Genomic DNA, 6,803 nt, shown 5'->3' on the forward strand with positions numbered 1-6,803 from the left:
AAGACATTGAAACTTAAAAAAATTGGCGCATCAATTATGGAACTTGCTGCATTAAATTGAATTGTCCATGCCCTGCATTGCATTGCATTGCCAAATCAATTATTGTTGACACCACTATTCAATAGCATACTGTACCTCCAAGTGCAAACCTGCTCCTTCAGCGTGTACAATGTCCCTTTGTATGAATATACCGTACAGTAGTTATTCAAGGAAGGTTATACAAGGTAGGCCTAATTCCATAGCAGCCGACAGTTTCACCTTGACTTGTTCATGCCAGACCATATCACAACTGAGATACAGTGAGGTCTGGTTTACAATTGCCAATGGCTGCCAAAGGCCTTCACCAACACAGTATATTACTTAGTGTATACAACACAGTTGTATTCAAGCAAACTGCAAGCTTCCATTTGTCAGGTAGTGTCATCATCTTTCCTCCCCTCCCCGCTCTTGGATTGGCTCCCTACCTCAGATTAATGCTTTGGGACGAGCATCCATACTGTCTTTCAGATCGGAACGATTGTGCAAAGCAGCATGGGATTTCCCAGGCTAAGTTTCATCCACTTGGTGCAGACAATCATGTCTCTCTGTTGGCTGGCTTTCTGTCTTTTTCTTCCCACACATTCTGAATTAAATTAATGGTAAAATCAAAGTATTTTATCGCTCAGCTACAGTCACGGGATAAGGATCTCCTAAATAACGTAAAAAATAAAAATCTAGTTAGAGTGCTATAAATTATTACCATTGGCCTTTTTGTGCTTCTTATAATGAGTTATCGATCCTCCTCATTGCATCCATCCATCCCCATGCAGGCGGAAAAACCCTCATAATCTATTAAGATCTCGGTTCATATAAGCCTAAAGAAACTCCAATACACAGAAGCATCAGTAGACGGATGCAATGTGTCTTGAACTGACACAAACTGTATCATTGAGAACCCTGCCTTCCACATTTTTAGTCCATGGGCCAGAGCAGAAGTTGGTATCACCTGGGTGGCAAAGTCTATGAATGTTTTTTGTAATCCTCCATGCCTGAGGGACATTATTTGGTATGATAGCCCTCTGGAAGTGGTAGCTTTGTTATATTTTTATTCACTTTTATAATGACACCCAGTGCATTTCGCAATACATGCCTATATATGGATGTAGGCGTATGCAAGTGTCTGTGATGATGGGATATACTTTTATTGATGTTACATCACATATAGACACCTTAGGGATTTTAAAAATGTACAGGTTTGATGGACAATGTACTTTCCTATGAATTATGTAAGTCAAAATGTATCCGTCGTACACTTTCAGCAATATAATGCAAGGTTAGATTGATGCAGAAGCCTGTAGGAGGGTGGGTCAAATCCTAAGACTTGCTATATCATGTCTGTAGAGTGTGGGTTTGCTAGTTTAATATAAAGTATACATCCATTTAGGCCAAAAACCCATAACTGTCTAATGGATTTCAATGGAAATCAATGCATTTCAATGTAATCCCAAACACATTACATAACTATGGTATAGAGGAATGTAGGAAGTTGGGAGATGTCACAATGCACATTATATCACATCTGGAGTGTGTAGACCTTGGAAAATAAATGGATTAGATAGCTTAATAGAAATTACACAGTTATTTTATACCCACACCTCATGGCCGTCCATTAAAAATCAATGCATTTCAAAATACAATGTACTTTACAGAACTTATGTACGGATAGAGGAAGTTGGGAGACCCCAGGGGAATAGGTTGGATTGCAACTTGCTATATCATATCTGGAGAGTGTGTGCTTTCAGAAAATACATGGGTTTGATCGCCGAATATAAGGTATGTTGCTATTTTAGGCCTAGAACTCATAATTGTCCAATGGATTTGAATGAAAACCAATGCATTGCAATGTAATGCAAAGTATATTACAGAAATGTGTTGTAGAGGAATGTAGGAAATTGGGAGTTGTCCTAATGCATATTATATCACATCTAGAGTATGTAGACCTTTAGAAAGTATATGGACTAGATCAATGATTCTCAAACTTTAGGCCTGGGCCCACTGGTTGGCCCTTACTGTATTCCAAGTGGGACTTGAAATAATTTTCTAAAAATCAAAATCACATTTGTTTGTAGTGTATGTTTTATTTTATTTTTTCAGTCAGTGATGAGCCCTGAAGAAGTATGAACATTTCAAGGGGACCCCGAGTTGGAATAGGTTGGGCACCCCTGGATTAGACAGTTTGATACACATTACAGAGTTATTTAGACCCAAACCTCATAGCCGTCCATTGGAAATCAAAGCATTTCCAGGTAATGCAAAGTGCATTACAGAACTAAGGTATAGCTCAATATAAGATGACAGATCTCTCAATGCACATTATATAGCTACTGTAGACCTTTGGAAAACAAATGGGCTTGACATGCAAGTACAGTTATTTTAGACTGAAAACTCATCAAACTAGGCTATATTACAGAATGAAGGTAGGTCTAAAGTGTAACGGAGAAAACTGGAAGATGCGATTGCAATTGCACACACATCAGTTTCAAGAACAGTACATGGAGATCCTGCATAACAGTATTTTCATTTTGTCTGGAACTAAACTAGACCATTACTTTTTCTGAAAATGTGTCTTTTTTAAACATACCGTACAATCTGACTTGCTGGGTATGTTGGGTGTTGGTTGGGTGCTCTAGTGTCAAAGACACATAAGACTAGGTACATCATGATACAGACAGAAATGGCATCAGGTGAGTCCTGTTTAATTTCATATGTGTTGTGACTGAGATGTTGGAGAATGAGTAAGTACATGATAAACAATAACTATAGGCCTACTACAGACTTGTGAGAACACCAACCAGCGGGAAATATAACTCCACAAACATGCTGGAGGGAAGAAGGAATCTCACAGGGATTTGATGATTCATCAAGGAAGAAAAGATATTCAAGGGAAACTAGTGCCTTGCATTGATTGTTGCCTCTGAGTCTAATAGAGTGAAGCACACAAAGTGAATTGAAATCATTGACTGCATGTGAAGTGTGTAGTGTGAAGTGGGGCGTAGAGCAGGTGGGGCCCTGATCTCTAAGGAAAAGGAAATGAACATCTGCCAGTTAAATTACTAGCTAAATTACTATTTTGGAAATTAATCTCCTTTTCAGTGTTATTTCACAAAGGATGGCCAATCATGCACATTGATACTGTTCAAAGGGCGGCATGTCTGGATTTAGTGTCAGGTCATGCTGTGTGTTACCCAAACAGCAAAGCTGGAAAAAAGAACCTCCATGTAATCTTCCTGGATCTTGCTGATGTCTTTGGCGCCATGCCCCATGAGCTCAGTGATGTGCCCCCCATTTAAGAAAGTCCCCATTTGAACAGTAACTGGAAAGAGGACTTTCAGCTTACATGAAGATGTGGCTTGAAGTTCACAACTTGCAGTGCAACAAGGCATGACTACAGATGACACTAAATTCAGACATACTGTATCGTGAGTCCAGAGATCAGTGGTGAGGGAAAAGGCATCACTTGTGGTTACTTAGTGCAAGTGGAGACCTGCAATGGGAATGAGGCAGCATCAGCTCCCAAGAAGGCTGGAGATATTGGTGTATCCTTCAGTTTCCTATTCATACAGTCATTTCCTTTGGAGATCGTCTCCACATGCCCTCAGACAACCAGCTTATTATTAAGTACATTGTACCATGGAAAGGTACATCGTAGCCAGGAAATTGAAGTCTGCATTGAAGAGGTTAGATGCAGAAGGTTTGCGGCAATATACATCACCAAACGTCTGAGGGATAAGGGAAGCAAGAGTCACAGCCATCAAAAGCACAGATATGATCACCCTGTCACTTCCCAGTAAGGGTTTACAGTATGAAGTTCAAAGACACCCTCAAAAGCCAGAGGAACTGAGCCAGAGGCCCTTAGTGTCATGTGTTCTAAAATCAACTCATTACTCAGAAATTGAAACTGTTCATGAAACTTACCCCTATCATTCTCCAATTTGTTGCGCCAGCAACCAGCAATCAGCAATCACCAATGATGCTGATTGGATGGGGGAAAAGCCACAGGACCCAACAAATGGCAAACAGCTCCTAAATTTAACTTCACCATGTTTTCTATACAGCTATAGCGCAAACACTGAATCTCTTCATGACTGGGTTTTTGGAAGACTAGATATAATAGCCCAACCTGGCTGATTATGATAATAGTGATGGAGATTTTGAAAATTATAATTCACACACATTATAATTTGTTAAAACAACATAAAATATGTGCAATTTCCATGTTATTTGTCATTGAACAGTTGGTGTCATTAAATTCTCATTTCTGTGAGTGAGCTGACAATTGTAATATTCGTCTTTTGCAAATGCCATTCGGAGAGTTACGTATCCTCTTGACCTCTTGCCTTGTCCTAATTAATCTTGTTTTCAAACACTTGAGTGTCCACCTGTACACTGAAGTTGAGCCATTTTTGCAACCAAGACACTATGGTCTCTATCAAGATCTAATATGCCTGGTCAGCCATTGAATAGTACTTTCTGAAAATAACATCCACATGCCCATCAACTTATCATCCTCAGGGTGTCAGAAACGTTTTCCATAACTGCAAGAAGGCTATGTGATAAAAGGAGACCAGGCAACATTAATTCACTTCATGGGTGACCCAATACTACCAGTGCTTATGGGTTTGAGGTTCAACAAAACAAAATTGCCAAAAGAAAATCTCATTTCATGTAAAGTAAGCGTGATCAAGTTTGTATCGATAGCACTCTGGCCCATTTTAGGACATCTTAGCATGCATTTCTTTCCAGCACATGTCTACCATCACTTTAATTTATTAGAAATATAGGCTAAATGTGTCCTGGCCCACTGACTGAAAAAAAAGATTATTTAACATAATGTATGTAGGCTTTCTAAAGATCCACTGGATGTGACATTTGTGTTGTGATATCTCCCAACTTCCTACATTCCTCTACCTTAGTTCTACAATGTAATTGCAGAACTTGCATTTGCAATGCATTTCAATGGTCAGCATCCTAAGTAACTGAATTATGTGCATTTAGCAATCTAATCCATATATTTTCAAAAGGTTCATAATGTGCATTGAAACATCTCCCAACTTCCTCTATCCCTACATAAGCTCTGTAAAGTCCTAAAGATGTCATACTTTTAAATGCATTGATTTTTAATGGACGGCCATGAGTTGTGGGTCTAAAATAAGTGGGTTATTTGTAGTAAGCTATCCAATCCATATATTTTCTATACACTGTAGATGTGATATAATGTGCATTGAGGCATCTCACAACTTCCTACATTCCACTATACCTTAGTTATGTATATGTAATGTGCTTTGCATTACATTGAAATGCATTGATTTCCATTGAAATCCATTGGACAGTTATAGGTTTTGGGCCTAAATAGGTGTATAATTTATATTAAACTAGCAAACCCATATATTTTCTGAATGCCCACACCCTACAGATATGATATAGCAATCATTGGGATTTGACCCACCCTCCTACAGGCTTCTGCATCAATCTAACCTTGCATTATATTGCTGAAAAAGTGTACGACGGATACATTTTGACTTATATAATTCATAGGAAAGTACATTATCCACCAAACCTGTATATTTTTAAAATCCCTAAGGTGTCTACATGTGATGTAACATCAATTAAAACATATACCATCATCACAGACACTTGCATACGCCTACATCCATATACAGGCATGTATTGCGAAATGCACTGGGTGTCATTATAAAAGTGAGTAAAAATATAAGAAAGCTACCACTTCCAGAGGGCTATCATACCAAATAATGTCCCTCAGGCATGGAGGATTACAAAAAACATTGATAGACTTTGCCACCCCAGGTGATACCAATATGTGAAAATTTGGCCTCTGGCTCATACCCTATTTCACTATTAATGCTCCAATACTTTATGGCTCCTCAGAGTAATGATATTCAAGATGTGTGGGGGGTGGGTTTCTGGTGCTAAACCTAACCCCATGGTTATCCTTTCTATGAAGTTGAGGCTGACTGAAAGTTTCAAGTAAAGAGTATGCACACTTAAAATCTTCTTTTTCCCTTAAAGGCAATGGTTGAAATGTAATCCTGCCATGAAATTAAAAAATCAAGGAAAAAAAGATTTGAGATGGGCGGACTCCTCTCTCCAAACCATCTTTTCTATGAATTTAGAACCATTAATGTTCATTATTCATTATAAGCATTTTTAGAATTTATAGTATTCATTAAGCTTAAAAATTATTACTGCACTCGCGCACTCGACATGAGTCTCATTATTTGTTTAGCAAATACCACGATGTATGAAAAATAAATAATGACTCTCAGATCGTGAGTGCAGATTTTTTCCACTAGGTTTTTGTATTTTTTTTGCGTACCCAAAGTTATTAATTTTACTCTAAAAGTGGAGCATGCTTTCTGATACCCTTGAAGTGTGTGTCTGCCCGTAGTACACAAATATCTTCTGAGGCACTAAGCACACACCAAGACATAGGCCTACAGTTCAGCAAACACATGCACACAACATCACCTGCAACTAGCATTGGTCAGGGAACCAGGCCGCTATCTCTGATTTCTCTTGTTTTGATATTGAATAATTGCTTGAAGGTCTGCTTTCTCTGAGTGCTTTTCTTGTTAAGTTTCAAAACGCCTCCCTGTCCATCTGTAACACACTCTACTTGCTTTCAAGGATCTGCCATGGAGCTGTTCGAGACCATCTCCCCAGTGTTACCCACCACGTACCCCCAGCCCTGGGCCTCAGAGAACTCCTCCAACTCCGACTCTGACGGTACGGTACCTCAGCACACG

The sequence above is a fragment of the Engraulis encrasicolus genome, chromosome 11, assembly GCF_034702125.1.
Source record: "Engraulis encrasicolus isolate BLACKSEA-1 chromosome 11, IST_EnEncr_1.0, whole genome shotgun sequence".
In the NCBI taxonomy this organism is placed as follows: Eukaryota; Metazoa; Chordata; class Actinopteri; order Clupeiformes; family Engraulidae; genus Engraulis; species Engraulis encrasicolus.